Source organism: Cryptotermes secundus, unplaced genomic scaffold (assembly GCF_002891405.2).
Source record: "Cryptotermes secundus unplaced genomic scaffold, Csec_1.0 scaffold625, whole genome shotgun sequence".
Taxonomy (NCBI): Eukaryota; Metazoa; Arthropoda; class Insecta; order Blattodea; family Kalotermitidae; genus Cryptotermes; species Cryptotermes secundus.
The window spans coordinates 256732-280403 of record NW_019738969.1 but is presented as its reverse complement, the minus strand read 5'-3'; the positions used below and the strand labels follow the sequence as shown (position 1 = coordinate 280403).

General features: G+C 44.2%; 1 protein-coding gene across 1 annotated transcript in view; it reads right to left on the bottom strand.

Annotated features, from left to right (window-relative positions):
* Positions 1–15998, bottom strand: part of LOC111871507 (17-beta-hydroxysteroid dehydrogenase 13) — a 141887-nt gene extending 125889 nt beyond the window's left edge. The window contains exon 1 of the mRNA XM_023864667.2: positions 15882–15998. The gene's annotated coding sequence lies outside the window, so the exon portion shown is untranslated. The remainder of the gene's footprint in view (positions 1–15881) is intronic.
* Between the last annotated feature and the right edge of the window lie 7674 nt (positions 15999–23672).

Sequence of the window (23672 nt, the reverse complement as noted above, 5' to 3'; positions counted from 1 at the left end):
TACCTGGGAGGGAGGTGGGCATGAACCGTGTGTAGAAGAGAAAAATCTGTTGCCCCTGCCGGAAATCGAAGTCTGATTCCTCGGTCATCACGTTCTTAGCATCGTCATTATACGTACCTACTGAGCTACACGGCTCCATCCGTCATTGTAAACGATACATTGTGTGTTTACTTGTCCGCGTTGAATTGTATTTCTGTCGGTCAAGAATCCCCTCCCCCCCTGCGGTCCTAGAAGAAGACCGCGACTGCATGTGTACACAGAGGAGCCCTTGTAAAGCAGCGCAAGATGGCAGAAGTAGCGCAAGCAGAATTCACTGTTATTTGTGAGCTTGCCTTAACTGCACTCGTAAAAACCTGTCCCACTTAAAAGTCATGAAGGCGGGCGTCATAAAAGCAAAACTTCCTTTCTTTGCGTTTAATAAATACAAAGCACAGTCCATTTTATGACTGTTCAAGTCAACCCGACCTCCAGCCTGGGAGACGTTAGCTGAGGTGTGGATGGGTAAGAATAGGTGACTCGGCTGGTCAAGGGAAACACCGGTCATACACCATGCAGCAAGCCACAATGACTCACTTCGATGTAAATATGTTTATTCAGCTTAACACTGAATCACTTAATTCGCAGAAGCGATGGGGCGTAATGCTGTACTCGACTTCTGCCTCGCGTCAATTTAACCATTACATGGGTATTAATTTATCACAAAAAGAATTTGCTGAAGTAGCCAAACACGTCCGTTGACTTGTGAAGTTAACAAAAAGTCCTCGCGAGATGACTTGTACCAGAGACGCACCAGCCCTCCAAGAAGTGCCGTCCGACGCTAACACCAGTTCCCCATTGCTACTTGGCTGGATTCGAACGGAGGTCCTCGCCCTTACATCGAATGTATGCATTGCTATTCCTCTAACTAACGAACGTCATGTCATCGTAACTAACGCACTTCCACACCCGGAAGTCATCAGCCTCCACGTCGTCCGGTGGATATCTCTGAACCCAACTTGCGGTGACAGAAACTGCCTTGCGCTCAGGTCTCTGGCTCCACACTCCACAAAAGACTTCCAAGCTCCGCGGCAGACTCGCTTACTTCAAGCGGCGTGCCGTCTAGGGCGGCCCATATACGTACGAGTCTGGCTCGCGAGTCCGGCTCGGCGAGGAGCCGGCCTCGGATTAATTTCACCACACACGTATGAGCGTGGCGACCCACACACGGACGAATTTGGCTCATTGGAACCCAAGCCGAGTCGGACTCTCACGAGCCAGACTCGTACGTGTATGGGCCTCCTAAAATCCAGAATATCTGAGCGGGTGTCCATTGCTAGACAACGGCTCTGTAGTTATGTTTCCCATACAACATGGAACAGTGAATACCTCGTTGCCTAGGCGACAATTGTAAACACGTAAACGCGACAACGCATACATTGGCAGACGTTACCACGGCAATAAAAGCCAGAGCTATTGTACTTCCCGCTGCAACGGATACCCTTCAAGTTGGCGTCTTCTAGTCCGTCCGACTGTGGAAGATAAGAGACCACAAAAACAAGACCATAACTGTCAAACAGTAATAAATATCTGGTCGTGTTCCCCAGATGGAGCTCGTCACCAAGGCTTACTGACTGACTGACTGACCATCATCAGTCGCAATGTGTCTTTGACTCTGGACAAGTCAATTCTTCAATTTCAATTCTTCATGCCCTTACATGATTCGGTCTTCCGAGACCATCATCAGAGAGACATCAGTACAGTTTGGAAACCACTATTACAATTGTAATACAACTGTTACAACTGTATTGATGTCCCTCTGATGATGGTCTCGGAAGACCGAAACATGTAAGGGCATGAAGAATTGAAATAAGAAAATCATAACCACTCACACTGGAGGGAACTGTTTAACTTTTTGTAATATTGTTAGTGTGACAGACCAGAATGAAACAAATCAAATGTCTCGTTATATCACTAGATCTGTAGTGTAGTATCTTCCATGAAAAGGCCGCGCCATAGCTCAAGCGGTTAGTCGCTGGCTTCCCACCGCGGCGGCCCGGGTTCGATCCCGGGGTCTTATCAAGTGGGATTTGTGGTGGACAAAGTGGCGCCAGGACAGGTTCTTTCTGAGTACTGCAGTTTCCCCTTCCAATCTTCATTCCACCAATTGCTCCACAATCACCCTCACCTATCATCTGGCCTGGTACAATAGGCCAGAAGTGGCCGCAGTACAAGGGACTTAGTCCCACCCCACTAGCAATAAAAAAGAAATCTTCCATGAAAAATTCTTAACAACTAAGCCGATAAAACACTCATTTATTTTATTGAACAAGTGGTCTTATCAGCGTGTTTACAGAGGAGAGCCTACGACTTGACCTCGATACAAATCAAAATCTTTACGACTCCGAAGAATGCAGTCTTCTGTGATGTGGCACCGTGTAGATTAGCCGTGTCAAACATGCGGCCCGCGGGCCGCATTCGGCCCCATAGCCACAAAGTGCGGCCCCTCAACTTTTAGAGCTAATTGATATTAAAATCAATATTAAAAGTTTAGTAGAAATATTTTTTGTAAAGACAATTTTCCAACAGACCAGAAGACAAGATGTCTCACGCAGACATAAATTAGCAGGCTGCAGGAAAAGTGATTCTGAGAATTGCAAAAGGGTTTGTCCAACTAACGGTCTGTAAAGTTCGTGAAGGACAAACTGTTGTATTTCGGAAGGTTAATGCACTAAAATCCGCACAGCCTCACCACCCCAAGTATTTCCAAGAATCCCTTTTGGAGGCGTAGTAAGAATGCTAGAAGGGTGGCAACTGACAGCCAAGTGCAAGGGATTTCTACCTTCAAAACTATATAGTTTGCAACCCCCAGTCGTTGTCTAATGGGCTGCTAGCAAACTTTCACTTTTATGACCATTGAGACAAGATACACCTTCCTACTAGTCCGGTAGTCTCTTGTACATTGTCATTCANGCCTCACACATTCAAGTCCACTAGTAATCGGTTACATGATGAACGTATAAAGGTTATAATTAAACATTAAATTATCAACTACAAGTTTTCTTGTATATATACAGTCACTTTTAAAGGGCAATGTCACTTTCAAAAAATTCAAGTAGCAAAAAAAAAAATAACTATTGAAAGTGAGCGAGGTGGTTTTCAAGAAAAATTGGAAATCGCTTATTTCTGTTATGAAATAGAAGGTAAAATTACATGTTTGATTTGTGGGCAAAATATAAATGTTCCACTTTAGGTAATTATATTGAAATTATTCCTAAATAATAAATAGAATTAAATTTCCTTGTATCAAAATCAAATGTATATTTATATTTTGAAGTGCGGCCCTGGACTATTATTTATAGGGCTGAGGTGGCCCTCTGTACAAGTTGAGTTTGACATGCCTGGTGTAGATATTGTATATACCGACGTTTCGGAGAAATGTATCGCCTGTATCTTCAAGGTAGAACAAGAAAAAACCTGAAGATGGAGGCGATACGTTCCTCTGAAACGTCGGTTAACAAAATATCTACACGGCGCCACATCCCAGAAGACGGCATTCTTCATAGTCACCGCCCTGAATATCTCAAAATCTTATATCCTTACGGCTTGTTTCTTCTTCAAGGTTACTGGCCGCCAACAGAACGCATTATCGCATCTAGCTGTGGGCCGTCCGATAGGTCGATATCCCCTCAATTTATTTACTTAGAAATATATCTGAGGATCTGCCTGTGGCCATTCTTGAAATTTTGGCTTGCATATATCAGGGCGGGCCCCACTTCACTTAAATTCTAATTTTAAACGAAGTTTTGCACGGGAGGTACTGAACAAAAGAGAACAAACAAGTCAAAGTCCACTACAGATTTAAACATGATAGTGGACCAGATGTGTCACGTGCGTACAATTTCAAAAGTGTATATACCGAAGTAGAAAACTTTCGTTGAAATAACTGGGTCATCTCTGCGTACAGCTGAGAGGTCTCTTGGGAGGTCAGTGTTGTGTTGCGTGCGCACTGAAAGTTGTACATTACCTGCGTCACTGTGACCTGTTCGTGGAGAGGCTTCTTGGCTTCAACGGTTACACAATTTAGCAAGAAAACGCTGCCAACGGATATCACCAAATTCTTTGTCTTTTGCTTCTTTTCTTTTCTGCAATACAAACATGATTACTATTTCTGAACATCCCTTAACAACAAAATGCTGATACGCAATAGTACTATCACGATTTGGGATTTGGGTTGGTAATTGGATTTATTGAACGCTTAGAGATCCGCGATTACAAGTAATTGTAACCGTTTCTCTAATTCACACACTCAGCACACACTGAAGTCTTCTCAGCCTGCTGTGTCTTCACCAGTCTTACGGTAAGGGCCTCCAGCACCGGACGTACCCCTTACTCTGGGTTACCGAACTGTCCCCGGCCTCAGATACCAGTTTCTAACAGCAACTGTGCCGCGGCAGTTCCCAACCAACTCACTCACTCAGTCACTAATTCAGCCACTAGCCAAGCTACTGACTCCACTATCTCCAGAGTCAGAGTCACTTTACGACTGGCGGTTTACCGCGTCAAGTCCCTTGAAGATCACGACGAGAGTCATTATAATATCTCAGCACGGACAGCCCAGAAAACAACATTCCTCTGCTGCAAAACAATTGTCACATTCGAGTATGTTGGGGTTCCCACGTGATCACTACTGAGCCATTGCCTAGCAAGGGCTGTTTGTAGAGCCGTTAATTGGTAACATCTGTTGTACTGTTGCTCATTTGGCGGTCGTTCTTTAGAAACGGCTCTTCATGCCACATTACTCAAAACCCGAAAAGATAATAGTATGAATTATGTACTCTAGTGCAATATTAAGGAGGTTGTTTGCGGGGGGAGGGCAAATTGGAGTGGGAAGTGCATTCCCTTCCAAGATTCGCCAATGTTAAGGAATTACGACACTTTTACGTTGATGTCTTTGCATTATTGTTCCTCTCGGTTGATAAAAAAATAGGTAAATTGCACATCCTTGTCTGAATTAAAGAAAGAAACAGAGAAGCAAGTTCTACCCTATTTTTAGATTGTCACTTCAGAAGACCTGTTTTTGAGTACTTCCTCTTTGTGTTGGTCATGAACACACGCCTCACAGAGAAGCCCAATCGAGCCCACGAGAGGAGGCAACTGTGTAGGCAGGTTCCCAGTGGCTGCAGCAGTCAACCCCAATTCCATCAATTGGATCGTCGCTGTCCCGGTATTTCGTAGCACAGACATCTTCCTGGAGGGTTCATATCGGAAGTCCTTGGAGGCCAGGCAGATCAAGCCGACGGCACTCCCCTCACAAAACTGGGACCGCATGCTTGCGTACATATAGGGGCACGTCCTCCAAGAAAAGTGGAACCCTTTGTTCAAGAAAATCGGCGTAGTGCCCCCCGCCGAGACGATGAAATTTTGCATGCGGCCTGATTACGTAACCTGCAACCCAGACGTTGACGCTACAAGTCTTTGCCGCAATAAGCAGTGACTAGTAGCGGGGGGGGGCATTTACTGTTCGCTCGCTTGGAAACCGGAATCGTGGGTTCGAATCCCACTCAGGGCATTGATGTTCAGTTTGTGTGTGTGCGTTTTTCTGTGTTTGTGTATAGGCAGAGTCCTTGCGACGAGCTGATCACCCGCCCAAGGAGTCATACAGAATGTGTAAGATCTAGAAAAACCGAAGTGAACGGAGAAGTTCATGAAGGTAGGCTTAGGCCCACTGGGTCTGTAGTGCCAAGGGAAAATAAAGTAGCGTGGGGATTTGCATATACACAACTTGCCTGAATTGCGTACACTACTTCTAGTAATAGCTTCCTCGTCAGCGGATAGACACTGAACCAGTGAACGAGATTAGCTCTTTCTGAGGGGCCCAGCTGAGTAGGTGTCAGACGGAAAGAGATCCAGTTTCCGAAACGTCGTGTCCTCTGTAACCTAAAATTCCGGACGATGGAAAAAGTCCAAAAACATTGTAATTCTAATATTCTTGTTCTTACTGTGCATCTTGTTATGTGCGTTCCTTGCCACCACGGCATGGCGCGTCCTCAGGTTGCGTATGGAGGAGACGCCCTCCAGGTATGGAGGGTAGCTGCGAATATATTGAATAAGCATTCGCGGACAGCCGACAAGGGGTGGCCCTCCAGCTTGGGGGTTGGGCGTGGGGCTAAAACTCCTCACCGTAAAAAATGATTATGTCACGAACATGAACACAAAGCCTCGGACCTGGACTGATTCCTTGGATAAACGACCTAAGCTAAAGAAAATGGATATGAGATTTGGCACTTGGAATGTACGAAGTTTGTATAGGGCAGGTTCGCTCAGGGCAGTGGCAGAAGAAACCTTAAAATATAAGCTAGATCTAGCGGGAGTACAGGAGGTCAGATGGGATGGAGGTGGCATCGCACCAGCAAGAGACTATACATTTTTCTATGGAAAGGAGAATGAAAATCATGAATTAGGTACAGGCTTTTTCATACATAAGAGAATTGTATCAGCAGTTAAGAGGGTAGAGTTCGTTAGTGATAGGATACCATACATAATACTGAAAGGTCGCTGGTGTGATATCATTGCTATGAATGGTCACGCCCCAACAGAAGATCAAATTTATGGCTATAGTAACCTCGATTTATATTTTTGTATTTTGTGGCTGGAAAGACCAGTCGTAGCCAGGTCAGTGCTTCTCAGCAACCCCTGTCAGACAGACGGACTCAGGGGCGGCTCAAGCTTCGTCAGAAAGTCATGAGATTCTGAGCTATTGAAGCGGAATACTTTCTTAATTTTGATATCTTTTTTTTCCTCTGACTCTACAGCCCCCTTGGGCCCTGGCCTCTGATTTTTTCAGTTTCATGATCCATTTACAGAAAGTAGGACTCCTTGGAGTCGCAAAGCCGCTACCTAAACACAAAATAAGCATTTCTTCTTCTTCTTCTTCTTCTATGACTCAACAGCCCGATGTCGGGTCTTGACCTCCCTTATCAAGCCCCTCCATTCCTCTCTATCCTGCGCTGCTCTCTTCCAGTTCCTTACACCGATTAACTTCTTTGCATCTTCTTCCACCGCAACAATCCATCTAGTTCTTGGTTTCCCAGCGCGTCTCCTACCACCTATTGTACTGTATATTTTCTTTGGGATACGCTCCTTATCCATTCTCTGTACATGCCCAACCCATTGCAATCTTCAGAATAAGCATATACACATACCAAACATCCATGCCTTGTGTGGGATTCGAATCCACGATCCGTACTTCCGCGCTAGCGGAGACAGTTCACGCCTTAGACCGCTCGGCTACCTTGCCTGCCAATATTGATATTTGTCAACACAAATGCAACGAGTTTTATATACATAGTATATCATATTTAGTTTCGAAAATAAAAAGCAATCTATTGTACAACAGTTCACTATATAAACATTTGGTATACGGCACAGAAGCTACAAATCTTGTTTACTTTTAAGCTCTTCAATTTTTGTTGAAGTATTTTTTTCAAGGGTTTATATCTAATGAAGTGCAAGGAAAAATAGCTCAACCTGATGCATTGTGGATTAGTTCTCTAGCAATAGATTTCATTTGCCATGATCAGCAGCGAGGTCATTGATTAAAAATCGCAAATAACGCATGGAATATATTTTACCCTTTAAAGAATCTGCGTATTTTAATCATATCTTCCTGTCCAAAACGGAAAATATACAGTCACTCCCATTTCAGTTATTGCAACCGTACACGTATACTTTTAGACAAAAAATAAAACTTTGTATAGTGCAAATTAAGAGGAGATTGAACTCGGGTAATGCTTTCTACCATTCAGTCCAGAACCTTTTGTCTTCTCGTCTGCTGTCCAAAAATATAAAAATCAGAATATACAAAACTCTAATTTTGCCTGTGGTTCTGTATGGGTGTGAAACTTGGTCTCTGACATTAAGGGAGGAACATAGACTGAGGGTGTTTGAGAACAGGGTGTTGAGGAGAACATTTGGATCAAAGACAGATGAAGTCGCAGGAAGTTGGAGAAAACTGCATAATGAGGAGCTTCATAACTTGTACTCTTCTCCAAGTATAATTAGAATGATCAAGTCAAGGAGGATGAGGTGGGCAGGATATGTAGCACGAATGGGGGAGACGAGGAATGCGTATTGGATATTGGTGGGAAAGCCAGAAGGAAACAGACAACAGGGAAGACCAAGGCTTAGGTGGGTGGACAATATTAGAATGGATCTTAGAGAGATAGGATGGGATGGTATGGATTGGATAGATCTGGCTCAGGATAGGGACCAGTGGAGCCCGAGAAGATCGCCTCCACTTTAGAAGCTTCAGGTCGTGTTTATTTGTGTCCGTCTGTCTGCCCCATTTCAATATTTGATCACTTTGGTATAGTTTTGGGCCATTCCGAAGCGCTTCGAATGTCGTATTATTTTATTTTCTTACAACCAATACTAACAGGATGACAAACGCGTGAACTTACGAGCTCAACACGGAAGTCACTAAATTTGGGACCCAGGAATTCTGATGGGGAACAAACTTTTGAAAAATGCAATGACATTTTGTGCATAATGTAAAGTAACAACACAGCACCATGAGAACATCTTCCTTCGCTTTCGAATTGATGGCAACAACCAATGAAATGCCCGAGCCCACTATGGCCATCGGCCATGAGTACAACGCTTATCACAAAAGACACGTTCGTAATCAACGGTTACCAACATGCCGATGTTGGAAACCTTTGCGGGCAGATCCGAGAAGTCGAACGTAAACAGAATCTGTATAAATCGAATATGCAAGGCAGAGTTGTTCCTGTGCTTAACTAAATGAACACTACACCCTGAAGGCGTATGGGGGATTGGATGTATAGATCTTCGTAACCTCGGCCCTAGTTGGAGGTGAGTGGTCAGCTTCAAACCCAGGCCGCTTTACTCCCGGGAAAGAGCCCCCGGTACCCGTTCGATAGGAGGTTGGGTGAGCCCCAAAGCTGGTCTGGAAGACGCGGAGAAGAGAAAATTCTTGACCCTACCGGGACTCGAAGTCCGATCCCTTGGTCATCTAGCCCGCAGTCAGTCGCTATACTGACTGCGCTATCCCGGCTTCCCATAAATCGAATATATTCTTCACAAATATGAGGTAACAGAAATAGCATCAGTTAACCTTGTTGCTGTGTATTCTGCTCTTGAGTCTTCGCACCTACATCTTCAGAGCAGAAGTAAAAGTGAAGAGCGAGTGTTCTTATACTCGTTTGTGTCGAAGCGACCGATGTGGGTGAAGGGTGGGGCTTGGTGACCAATAAGGGCGCAGGACAGGGAAATGTTATCAGAAAATGGCTCTTAAACTGCTTTTGTTGTCTGACAATTAGGGGAAAATAATGTGGCACAGTTCAGATATTTGGGAACGGCGATAACAAATCAAAACCTGATTCAGGAGGAAATTAAGAGGAGGCTAAACTCGGGTAATGCTTGCTACCGTTCAGTCCAGAACCTTTTGTCTTCTCGTCTGCTGTCCAAAAACGTAAAAATTAGAATATACAGAACCATAATTTTGCCTGTGGTTCTGTATGGGTGTGAAACTTGGTCTCTGACATTATGGGAGGAACATAGACTGAGGGTGTTTGAGAACAGGGCGTTGAGAATATGTGGACCGAAGAGAGATGAAGTGGCAGAAGGTTGGAGAAAACTGCATAATGAGGAGCTTCATAACTTGTACTCTTCTCCCAAGTATAATTAGAATGATCAAGTCAAGGATTATGAGGTGGGCAGGGCATGTAGCACGAATGTGGGAGACGAGGAATGCATATAGGATATTGGTGGAAAAGCCAGAAGGAAAGAGACCACTAGGAAGACGAAGACGCAGGTGGGTGGACAATATTAAAATGGATATTAGAGGGACAGAATGGGGTGGTATGGTTTGGAATGATCTGGCTCAGGATAGGGACCATTGGAGGCCTCTTGTGAATACGAGTTCCATGAAATGCTGGGAAGTTCTTGAGTAGCTGCACAATTGACGGCTTCTCAAGAAGGGTTCATCTCCATGAGTGGTACACTGGATATTTAAACCACCCGACCGGGCACTTTGCAGTTGGGACATACCCGGACTTAGACAAATACTGTAAGCAGCCTCCGTAGTCTAGAGGTAACGTTCCCACCTCATGACTCGTAGTACGCGGGTTCAAATACCCGGCGGAGGTCGTCGAATTCTTAAGGGCGGAAAAATTCAGGAAACAAGTCCTCCGGGAGGGACTTTAAGCCGTGGGTCCCGTGTTGTAGCTTTACGGCACGTAAAAGAACGTCATATCTCCAAAGGAGGTCACTGAGCCAAATTACGGACGTTTCCCGCCCAACAGCAGTCTCTAATACCTCTGGTAGATGGGGGAAGCATTATAGATACCTCTCAGCTAGTAGAGCCGGTCTCGCTGGCTGGGCGGGACTGATGGTAAGCACCAGTACCGGTAGGATATAAAGACTGGTAGAAATCATAGAGGGAAGCACAATGGACCAATACAGGTTTCAGTGCATGGGGAAACCCACCCTCTCCAATAACTAACTAACTAGACAAATACCGTAGAGCACTCTCCTGATTAAGCGGGGGTTGTTGTCCGATTTCAGGTCACAAATTGTATGTGAAATTCCTTTTTAAATGGAACAATTACAAGACGAATGAAGTTTTATTTCGCATTAGAATTGGTGCAGGTTTCGAGTAAAATACACTTACAGATGTACATGCTATGTTTTAAGTTAGATACAAAGTCATTTTAACCAATATCTTGGGTTTCCTATTATCCGGAGACATTCATTTTCCATCCACCCCGTGTCCACTATACAGGAAAGCCTAATCTCTTTGATATATATGCACTCACATCTGTGGCACTGAAACGTCCTAGCCCGTAATCCACTCGTCGCCAGTGGGCCGTTGCATTTCAGAGACAAGCAATTAATTAATGACGGCAAAGTTCAAGGAAAATACACATACAAGATCCATAGCTGTTTAGTTTCTGGCACGACACAAAGCAAAGTAAATGAATAAAAAAGTATAAATGATAAAAACAAATAATGGAGACAAAGAAATGTAAAGAAATAACAAGAACTTCAATAACTGCATGGTGGCAGTCTCTTGAAAGGTGAGTAATCCCTCAGCTGGTCAAGAAAATTACGCTTTTCTAAGAAGCCGATGTTTCATTGCCGCGTTTCCAAGAGTTCGCTGTTGGACCCTGACCACAGCCATTCATTATATCTTATACTCTTAAGATCCACTTTAATATTATTTTTTATTGCTGCTGGGGTGGGACTAAGTCCTTTGTACTGCGGCCACTTCTGGCCTATTGTACCAGCCCCAGACGAATGGTGGATTCAAGATTGGCAGGGTAAACCGAAGTACTTGGAGAAAACCTGCCCCAGCGCCACTTTGTCGATCACAAAACCCACTTGCCCAGATCCGGGATCGAACCCGGGCCGCCGCGGTGGGAAGCCAGCGACTAGCCGCTTGAGCTATGGCGCGGCCAATGGCCACACACTTAGTAATATCTGCGAAGGAAAGTCTATGCAGACTTTGTTCTGGAGACTGGTCTGAGTACATCCGTGACCACACACTAGCGACACCTGAACAGAGATCCAGTGAACCTCTGGAAAACACTTCGACCCTCTTACATTTGTGTTCGGTTAAATAGGAGCTTACTTCGAGAAACCTGATTTAATTGTGGTGTCGATTACGAAGGGGCCCCGTGCGAAGGCGGATAAGAATACCTGCACGTCCCACAAGGCGACCTTGTCGCCGGGGTACGTAAATTCAGGGACCTGGCTCTCAAGGTTGCGGTTGGAAGCAAAGCTGACGTCTTTGCCCTGTAAAAGATTCATTGTTGCGAAATCAGAAGCGGAAACCCGGATGATGCTGAGGATGACGTTTACCAAATGAGGAAAACGCTCCAGATGTGTAAAACATGTGTTAGATTGGGTTAACCATAAATTTGGTAAAGCTGTCCATGTGATTAACTGATCACTTAGTACGCCATGAAGACGTAGGGGTCAGTTGATGTATAAATCCACGTTTTCTTGAACTCGGCACTAGTTAGAGATGAGTGGTCTGATTCATGGCCCTGCCTCTTTACCCCTCGGGAAAGAGCCCCCCCCCCGTACCCATTGGATTCGAGGCTGCGTAAGTCCCAGAGGCGTAGAAAACAGAACATTCTTGACCCTACCGGGATTCGAACTCCGACCCCTCTGTCGTCCAACCCGTAGCCAGTCGCTCTACCAACTGCGCTATCCCGGGTCCTAACAATTCTAACCAACCGGCTGTTAACCATTCTCATACAAATTTATGAAATTAGAAATGAAAATGTTTAAGAATGCAGAAACACGCTTAGACAATACAACGTCCTGCAAACACGCGAATTCAGAGCCAATGAAACTGTAGCCTGCGCGTGTACATAACACGTATTGACTTGGCTGGTGTCTGCGGGAGCAAATCCAGTGGCGTCAGGTTTTACACGGGTCCCACGATAGACTTATTTCAAATCTTGTTCCATTCAGGCCCAGTCCATGCAGATTTAATTTCAGGTACGTCGTCCGTACATGAACGCCCTCGCCATGATAAATACTCGACAGGAGACTGGAGGTTCCAGATGAAACGGAGACCGTCTACTACGACTAAGCTACAACTCCCAACGGAGACCGTCTAGTACGACTACGTTACAACTCTAAAGGGAGACCGTCTAGTATGAATACGTTACAACTCCGAAAGGAGTCCATCTAGTACGACTACGTTACAACTCTCAACGGAGACCGTCTCGTACGACTGCGTTACAACTCCTAACGGAGACCGTCTACAACTGCTCCATGTAGGACAATTCTTAACACTTGCTCCCTTGTATCTGAAGTTTGAGGGTCATATTCAGCGCACGTTCCCTCGCACGCCAAAACAACTGCAATCCCACGACCGACGAGCCTGTTGTTCCAGCCAACTGTATATTCTGCACGCGTCCTACGTGTTCTGTTGATTGAATGATTCATAAATCATTGAATAATGGCTGTTAAGGTTATTGCTGTATTTAGAGTGAGTTTTGGATTAAGACCCTCTATACGTATTGAAGGTAGGTCCGATGCTTCTAGGTGTTTGATTTCAATTTCCTGATTCATACACACACACAGAACTTTGACAAATGTCTCCATATCCTAAGAAGCGGCTGTGACCTTCCTTTAAAAAACAGGACGTTTCCCGTCCAACAGTAGTCTCTAACGCCTCCGATAGATGGGGGAGGCTACTGGCTTATAAGCCAGTAGAGGCGAACTCGCTGGCTCGGTCGGGACTGATGGTACGCACCAATATCGGTAGGGTATAGAGACTGGTAGAATATCATAGATGGAAGCACAATGGACCAATACTGGTCTAAGTGCATGGGGAAACCCACCCTCTCCAATAACTAACTAACTAACTAACTAACTAAGACCCTCTATTAGTATCGAATGATATAGGAACGTTATCATGACAGGCCGGATAGTTAAGGTAGCAAAACAGCGAAAAATACCGGGAGAGCCAGTTACCTGCCAGAGATTCAGATCCTGCAGTTCTGGAATTAAAGTTCTGAACGTAGAAACTGTGCGCTTAGAAGACAAATATTTATAGGCCCGTGAATATCGTAATGTAAGTGTGGATCTACATAACAAAACATGGCTTTCTAAACCGATTGTTTAAAAAGCCCCCTAAGTACACTAACAAATCGAGCATAAGTTCGGGTTACTGCACACGTTCAAGGTCCAAAAATGCAATGGCCGGTGCAAAACCTCAAACGCAGGTTGCTCTGCAAGTTGCCTTTGTACACAAGTGAAATGAGGCTTTTATACAGTAAATGTCGGCGTGAAACAACTTCGGACTGGCCATACACAATGGGTCCAACTTTAGATGTGAAAGCAGCAGTGTTCCTCTTTCTTCGTTATGCCTGTCTTTATACTGCACTGTTGATTGAATTGAGGGTTAACTCAATGGCGTCATTGCGACTGCGCAGAGTACACAGTGTCGAAGAACTGTGAATTATAACCTGGTGGTGGTGAAGAAGGAAGCTGTAGTCGTTTGGTTTATGGTAACATTTCAGCATTTGTCCGGAATAGCTATACAATTACAATTTCTTACCGTGGCTTATAAGAGACACATACTTACGAAGAATATGTTGAGTTCTGATGTGTATTCATACTACTATAGTCAGGTAGGGCAGGGGCCTCTGAACCCGGGATATTCAAATGCGAAAAAGAGCCCCAATCGCTCAACTGAGGCAGTGGACGCCTACATATTTCTGTGTTCCCATACAGCATGCCCCAATCACAGCGGCCGTCTTCGCTCGCTCGAATACTGGTATCGTGGGTTCGAATCCCACTCAAGGCATCGATGTTTGTCTCCCTTTATTCTGTGTTTCTGTTGTCCTGTGTAGGTAGTGGCCTTGCGACGGGCTGATCCCCTGTCTAAGGAGTCCTACCGACTGTCTGAAGATTAAGAAACTGAAGTGAAACGAAGCGTTTCACGGATGCCCCGTGCTCCAGGTGGGAGCAATAAGCATATATATATAGATAGACAGACAGATAGATCGATCGTGCGAAAAATGAATACATATAGAAGATTTCACGTCGGTTAGTCTGTCCTTGTGTTTCGTTTGCGATAATAATTACCATGTCACCTTACAAAGTATTTCTGTTACATAATATTAATAATCTGCACGTGTAGCAGAAACCACTTTTAGCTCAGCGTCTAATAAACTACTGACATCTGTCGGATCCGATAAGTACTAATAAACATTTCACCTGAAAATGGCATATACATATCGAAAGGCAGTGATCAGGCATGTAACCGAGAAAATTGCTGAAACAATAGCGATTCTGACTTTTAATCGGATGATGTGCAGTTCGAATTTCGGCCAGGCACTGATGATACTGAATGAGGTTTTTTCATAGCTCTAGTCTTCCTGGCGCTCCCGACTACATAATCTGGGATACCGACTGACTTCGTGGGGCTGGGCCTTTCTTGAGATGCCGCCAGTTGTGCAGATACTCAAGACCTTTCCAACATATCACGGAACTCAAAGCTTCATTACCGTGTTCACAAGAGCCCTCTACTGGTCCCTATCCTGAGCCAGATCAATCCAGTCCATACCATCCTACTCTACCTCTCTCAGATCCATTTTACTATTGTCCACCAACCTACGTCTTGGTCTTCCCACTGGTCTCCTTCCTTCTGGTTTTCTCACCAATATTCTATATACATTCCTAATATCCATTCGTGCTACACGTCTTTTTCCCATCTTACCCTCCTCGACTTGATCATTCTAATTATACTTGGAGAAGCATACAAATTATGAAGCTCCTCATTATGCAGTTTTCTCCAACCTCCTGTCACTTCATCTCTCTTCGGTCCAAATGTTCTCCTCAACAGCCTGTTCTCACACACCCTCAGTCTATGTTCCTCCCTTAATGTCAGAGACCAAGTTTCGCACCCATACGAGATACCGACAACATCGTTAAAAAATCCCCAAATTTGATACCTGCATCCGTTTTTCAAAAAGTGAATGTTGGATTATTGTTGTTCTGAACAGATCTCTGTGTACTGAACTGGTCCGGAATGCGGAGGTTTCATTACAGGTTCAGTTCCGCAAGGACCAAAATTCCGAACTACACTTCACTGATTTTCTACGAAAGCCTCACCATACAAAGCTTAATGTAGATCTCATTATGAACTTTCAAACGTTGAGGTACGGGTCTTCTGAAATGAAACCTCTAAAATTCAGTAAGTTTTATAAGACACGCACTAAACGAAATGTAAGGAGGATTGTCTTTTATCTGGGGCGAATCCATGGCAAGGCTTAGTGCAAAAGACCAGAGAACGTACAGTGACACGAAGAAGAAACGTGAAGCTGGCAGCTGTTAGACAAGGAGAGTGTGTTTACCTGTGAACTTCTGTGGACACGGCTACAGCAGGCCGGAGAGGTAGCACAGCTGCTATGTTGCAGAAGGACAAACACGGGACCAGGCACACAAACTTCTGCACTGTCTACATGCAACTCATACCGCTCAAATGTAGGACCCACACCGAACTGACATCAGGCGAGTGTGCAGCCTTTCTCCTCCGCCTGTAGTTCTGCCGACCCCGCCAGTAGCTGACGGATTGGCTACAGCTCTCGTTCGCGCCATTGCCTCTTTCGGTGGAAACAGTCTTAATGCTGTAAGTTCAAAATTACAAACCTTTAATGGAGTAAAACTAATCATAGTGCGGTAGCGTAGTTAGTTGAGGCATTATGCACACAAACCGGAAGGTAGTGGGTTCGAGTCCCTATTAGGTGGATTTGTTTTTTCAAATTACCTAATCATTTCAGCCGCACTATGGCCCTGGGGCCGACTCAGCCTCTAACAGAAATGAGGGCCTGGAACCTTCGTTCTGGGTAAAGAGCGGCCGGCGCGTAAGGCTCAAAACCTTACCGCCATCTGTGAGCCGATTGTCTAGAGAAAATGTGACAAGCTCAGCGTCTCACAACTCAATGGGCCTCCACGGCCTGTTACAGGGATAGCTTTACCTTTACGTAACTCTAACCTAACCTGTCCTATGCAGCATATGCACCAGTTCTGAGAATGTAAGGGCTGCTGCAATAAGGATAATCCAGACGAAGAAACGAGACCTATCCCCACCCCAAAATTCGAAGATTTCTGTATTATAATATTTAAGTAGCCGGTCACGGTAGCCGAATGGTCTAAGGCATGTACTGTCTTCGCTCGCTTGGAAACCGGGATCGTGGGTTCGAATCCACACTCAGTTTGTGTGTGTGCGTTTTTCTGTGTTTGTATACAGGTAGAGGCCTTGCGACGAGCTGATCACCCGCCCAAGGAGTCGTACGAAGTGAACGGAGAAGTTCGTGGAGGTAGGCCTAGGCCCACTGGGGCTGTAGTGCCAAGGAAAAAATATATATTTAAGTTTTGTATGTCGACTTGATCATGTTAGTTTCCCAGCATTCTCTATTGAAATATTGCGCCATGTTGTGTTACGTAATTAAACTCACTTTATAAATGACACTTGCTGTAACTGACATCTCCCGCAGTGTCACGTGACACGTGCATCGTGATACCTGTGCTACACGCAGCAGACTTCGCTCTGTAGGATGTTTCTTATCTGTGGAATTCAGCAAGAGACAGGACTTCTTTTCTTACGTGTTTGTCGTCGAATTTCGTTGTTGTGGAATGCGAGATTCTCACGGCGATGAATGTTCTGGAATGTGACGCCGTGCAGATTAATGACTGTCTATCAAACTTCAAGGCGTCACGTCCCAGAAAGCCATAATCTGAATTTTTATTTGAACTAGTCGCTTGATTATGGAAATTGAATTGAGAGGACGAACAACGGAGTAAGAACCTACTAACCGGCCGGAAAAGCGAGCGCTCTTGAGCGGTGGACATTCAAATGGGCAGAGTCATAATTTAATTAATGACAATCCCTTAACTGAATCAATTATGTTGCGTCAAATGGGATGATAATCCTGAAATATAGGTTGGGAAAGATGTGAGAGGAAATGGCCATGGCCTATTTTAAGTTACTGTCCCAGAATTTATCCAGAAGAACTGAGTAAAACTAAATGAAATATCAGTACACACCACTCTACCGGGAATCGAACTTGGGATTTATAGATAAAAACTATCTAACTACATCGCAATCTTTATGATTTATTGGTGTTGTGGAATCGGAAAGTTCATTACCAGCCGGTCACGGTAGCCCAGCGGTCTAAGGCATGTACTGGCTTCGCTCGCTCGGAGGCCGAAATCCTGCCTTGCAGGCTCTGAATGCTACATTTGTGGTTGTACTGTGTATTATACTTGTTGCGTATGTGCAGGTACCTACGCTATTGTAATTATGAGGTATTCAGGTATGTTCTTCTCTTATTGTATTCAGGTGTCAGGGAAAGTCTGTGTAATTTCGACCACTTGAATGTGAATGCATACCAACTCCCCCAAGCACAAGTGTTTTTCGCCTGACAAATTATGTACAATATAGCTCATTTTGATACAAGAAATTTTTATTAATTTATGAAAACATATTTTTAAAAAATTGTAAAAATTTACAACCATGTAATTTGGACCTGTTACATAAAACACATTTTATTATATTCCCTGTTGTTAATCGCTGAAACTTATAGGTACCCAAATACTAAACCAAATTTTCAAACATCTAATGAAATTGTTGCTGCAAATAATTAACACAAGCTCGCTGTCACAGAATATATCTCATCAATCAACTGACAATAATCCATACTGCGCAAAAAATGAATTAAATTAATAAAAAATATTAAGAGCGTTAGATAACGGTTTCACTACAGCGTCCAGTGCCTCGACAAGCAACGAAAGGGGACGCAGTTCGACAACAGTCTCTTAAACAACTACGAGTATATCATCATCATCATCAGTAACCTGTCAAGACGACAGGTCCACAGTCTCTTCCAAAACAATTCCTCCACTTAATGCGATCTAGAGCTTTCTCCTTCAAATGACAGTATCCTCTTCTGTCCCCAAGGTCATCCAGCATCTTCTTACGTCTTCTTCCTCGTCCTCTTGTCACTTCTATCCGCCCATCTATCTTTCCTTCAATAACTTCTTTTAGAAGGCAGTTACTGCGTAAAACATGACCAATCCAATTAGCCTTCCGTTTTCTTATTTCGTGTAGGATATTCCTCTGCTCACTGACTCTAATTAACACTTCTTCATTTCTCACATAAGTAAAAAAAAAAAACACTTACGGATGAGTGAGTGGATGTATAGATCCAGGTTCTCTTTGCCTTGGAAATAGATGTAAGTGGGTAGTCAGCTTCACGAACCGGCCGCTTTACCTACGGGTAAAGAGTCGCCGGTACACATTACATTAGAGGCTGGGTGGGCCCCAGCGCCTTCTCGAGGACGTGGAGAAGAGAAAATACTTGACCCTATCGGGACTCGATCTCCCATAGTTTGGTCTTCCAACCCGTAGCCAGGCGATATTCCGGCTCCCCTTAAACTTTATGTACTTGAATTATTGCATGCATATGTAGTAGACTTGGAAACAGGTTCTGAACTTTATCACACTCGATAGTGTTCCTTAAATTTAGTCTGATTTTAACCTGAGAAATTCACTTTTAATTTACTGCTATCGTTCCAAAATATCCTAATCTTGTCACATTTCCGAAAGATTTGCTGCTTTTGCTTTCTTTCCGCGCTTTCTGGTCACTCGGCATGAACCTGCAGTGCGGGTAGGAAACACACAAACTTCACCAGAGGTTTTATTCGCAACAGCTTGTTCTGAAGCCAACTGTGCAGCTACTCAAGAATTTCCCAGCATTTTATGGAACCCAAAAGTTCATTACCGTGTTCACAAGAGCCCTCCACTGGTCCCTATCCTTAGCCAGATCTATCCAATCCATACCATCCTATCTCTCTATGATCCATTTCAATATTGTCCACCCACCTACGCCTTGGTCTTCCCAGTGGTCTCTTTCCTTCTGGCTTTCCCACCAATATCCTGTATGCATTCCGCTTCTCCTTCATTCGTGCTACATGCCCTGCCCACCTCATTCTCCTTGACTTGATAATTCTAATTATACTTGGAGAAGAGCACAAGTTATGAAGCTCCTCATTGTGCAGTTTTCTCCAACCAGATAAATAAGAACTATGATTTTAAATCATCAGTGATCAATGTTGAAAGGGAATCTGCTTTTTAGAGGCCGTGACACCGTCAGGTCTTCCCTTGACACTGTCTGAACCGCGAGGCATGAACAGAAAACAAATGTGTATACCAAGGTCTTACCCTGACTTGACTTAAGATGGAGGTAACCTTTCTACTGTGCGTGCAGTTTGAGCTTCTCTACGTCTGTCGACCTTCGTGTAAATTTACTAAACAAGTAATGAAAAGTATACCGTAGTTAAAATTCCATCTTTCCTTGAAGAAAACAAATAAATATTTCCTGTTGAATGAAATATCGTTTAAGAGACTTACGAAACAAACACTACTAAACCAAGTGTAAGATTTGAGGTTTTCATGGCGGTGACTATGAAGAAAGCAGTCTTCTGGGATGTGGCGCCGTGTAGACGTGGTGTTAACCGACGTTTCGGAGGAACGTATCGCCTCCATGATCAGGGTATAAAAATCCGCGAGCGAGGAACCAGAGTGTGCAGGTACTAACACCCTGCACCTGCTCACGCTGGTTCCTCGCTCGCGGATTTTCTTCTTTTTTCTTCTACCCTGATGATGGAGGCGATGCGTTCCTCCGAAACGTCGGTTAACACAATATCTACACGGCACAGAAAACTGCTCTCTTCACTATTAAACCAAGTCCACGCCTAAAGATTTCCTTTAAAAATGTATACTTACTGTCCTAGTCAATAAAGTGTTCGCTTCTCTGGAACCGAAGTTTAGTTTCGTGTTTCTACTGAGGCCTACTTTAGAAAGAACACAGCAGATGCACTGGGACTCACTGGAAGGAGTGTAGGTAGATGAACTGGTCTCCCTTTCCAAATATTCGTTCTCGATCTTTGAAAGGAGGACGGAGAAAATTGCATGGACGTGGTAGTTCCTAATGTGTACCCTCCTTGGAATATTACTCTCTTAACGAAATGGCGGCGAGTGAGAGTACAGGGCGTACAGTGCGCATGGGAGACGAGATGTTCAAGCACAATTTTATTTCCAAAATCAGAATGGAAGAAGTCTGAGAGTGTCAGTGCGATAAGTAGGAAGGTTATCATCTTCTGGGATTGGTTCCGGACAGTTTCATTTACCAAACTGAATGGTGTCACATCTGTAATAAGAAGAGAAGAAGCCACGAGGGAAAACTCGACGCGGAAACGAACATGTTAAAATATTGACACGTGTAGGGGTGAATATTGTCGGAGTCTTGAATTGGATGATTGAATTTATTGACACCTTATACAAAGTGCACGAACTTACAGGCAATACAACGCTATCTAGTTCACCGTTCCACACGAACTAGGATTCTGTCTTCACTAGCCGTATCCTGGCAACGGATTTATAACAGTTTCATTACTTACTTACTTACTTATGGAAGCGGCCTCCGTAGTCTAGAGGTAACGTTCCCACCTCATGACTCGTACTACGCGGGTTCAAATACCCGGCGGAGGTCGTCGAATTTTTAAGGGCGGAAAAATTCAGGGAACAAGTCCTCCGGGAGGGACTTTAAGCTGTGTGTCCCGTGTCGTAACTTTCCATCCATCAGTAATCTGTCAGACGACAGGTCCACAGTCTCTTCCAAAACAGTTCCTCCACTTAATGCGATCTTCTGTTTTTGGAAAGAGACTATCCAGGAAAAGTGATAATGTGGTAGTTTTTCCATTTGCTTTCCACATCGCAGTACAGCAGCCGTTCAAACCACTCTGGTCACGCCTGTTGCTATACGAACTTGAACCATCTCGAGCATCATTTGCTCTGTGCTTCAAGTCGCTGCTGATGACGCTGCTTCCGGCATCAGTTTTTGGTGTCTCTCTTCGTCTGATGCCTACCCTTTGACCTGTCCAGCAAGGGAGGCCCTGCCAGTAGCTACGCTACCGCTGGTATAGCTCCTTGGCATACTCAAACACCCTCACCACGATAAGGTGGAGACACCAACGAGGGGGTCGTAACTTTACGGCACGTAAAAGAACCTCATATCCCCAAAGGGGATCACTGAGCCAAATTCCAGAACGTTTCCCGCCCAACAATAGTCTCTAAGGCCTCTGGTAGATGGGGGAAGCATTATAGACACCGCTAAGCAAGTGGCCGAACTCGCTTGCTCGGCGGGACTGATGGTAGGCACCACTTATCGGTAGGGTAAAGAGACTGGCAGAATATCATAGAGGGAAGCACAACAGATCAAATTGGTCGCGGTGCATGGGGAAACCCACCCTCTCTAAATAACTAACTAACTAACTAACTACTTACTTATGGAGCTGAGCCCTTCTTGAGGAGAAGCCGAAATTGCAGCTACTGAAGAATTTCTCAGCATATTATGGAACCCGAAGATTCATTACCGCGTTCACAAGAGCCGTCCACTGGTCCCTATCCTGAGCCAGATCAATCCAATCCATACCATCCCATCCTATATCTCTAAGATCCATTTTAATATTGTGCACCATCTTAACTGCTGATACGATTCTCTTATGTACGAAAAAACCTGTACCTAATTCATGATTTTCATTCCCCTTTCCGTGGAAAAATGTTTAGTCTCCTGCTGGTGCGAAGCCACCTCCATCCCATCTGACCTCCTGTACTCCCGCTAAGTCTAACTTATATTTTGAGATTTCTTCCGCCACTGCCCCAGTTTCATTATCACAGAACCTTCTTTTCGTTACTCCGGAGCCTGGACTCATTTCAGTTCCAGTCTCACATCCCGGCAGGCTGGCGACTGTCGAGTACTTCCTTATAACCACTTTGTACGTATCCCACGAAAGGAAACAGCGTGTTAGTGATTCCTTGCCTATCAATGGACGTGCTATGTGTTTACCGAGTCGTTGCCTAGCAGTGGGTGGACATGTCACAATATGTAGGCAAAGTACCCTATGAAAATGTGAACTGACTCACCTGACTCAGGACAGAGCCCAACATGTTCTTGTGAACACGATAATGAACTCTCAAGTGCCACTAAGGGACAGGAACATCTTTACTATCTAATTATAATATAATTTTCTTAAGAACAACTCCGTTCATGGAGTTAGATTACTTTACCTCTAATGCTGAAGTATCGCGTTCATTAGGCCAAGGCTGCGTCCTGTCTGCAGAACCCGTTGGACACTGGGAACAAGAGTTTTATGTGTGTGTCAACGTCAGTATTGACGTAATCATTAAAAAGTACTGGATTCTATTTTCATCATAATTCTCTGGCATTGTTTCCGCCTCCTGTTGCGCTGTATTTCTTGCTGTCTTCTTGAAAGTTACTTTATTTGCGATAAAATTGTTTTCATGAAACTGCTGCACTTTATACACTGTCGTAACACTTCCTCCAATTTTATGTCCAGCTCCGAATTCTGCAGCAAATATTTTCTCGTATCCTGTGTGTATTGGTTGACTGTTATTTTTTCCTGTGAGTATTTCATTCAGTTGTGTCTTGAGTAATTATAATAATAAGGTAAAATTATCGCTGTGCTTAACTAAATAAGCACTACGCCATGAAGGTGTGTGGGGGAGTGGATGTATAGATGCACACTTTCTTGACTTCGGCACTAACTGGAGGCCCACGACCAGAGACTTTTCTTTTCCACTGAACTCTTGCGGTAATAGTCCTTAAGTAACATCCTCTCTGACGAGAAGACGGGTTTGTCTCTTTTGAATATACTTGACCTTTCGTCAAGTGTATATTTCGTACATATAACATGTTATCGAAATTCTTCCTTTTGCACTACACACAAGTCCTCTGTCAAAGTCAGGGTCAAAGTCACATTGCGACTGACGGTCGGTCAGTCTGTCTGTCTTGGTGTCGAGCCCCGGCTGGGGTTCATGACCAGATTTCTTTTTCAGTATATGAAAGTTGCTGTCCTGTCCATTTGGGGCGCCCTCTCTGACGAGAGGTCGGGTCTGTCGTTTGTCAGTCATAGTCCGTATTAGTAAGTTCATTATCAGTATTTACATATATTTACAAATTTAATTTTACTTTCTAATTCTATGTAGAAGGGTAAGTCAATAATTAAGTTACAAATGGATATAGAACTTAAACAAATAAGAGTACTGATTTGAGAAATGCTTT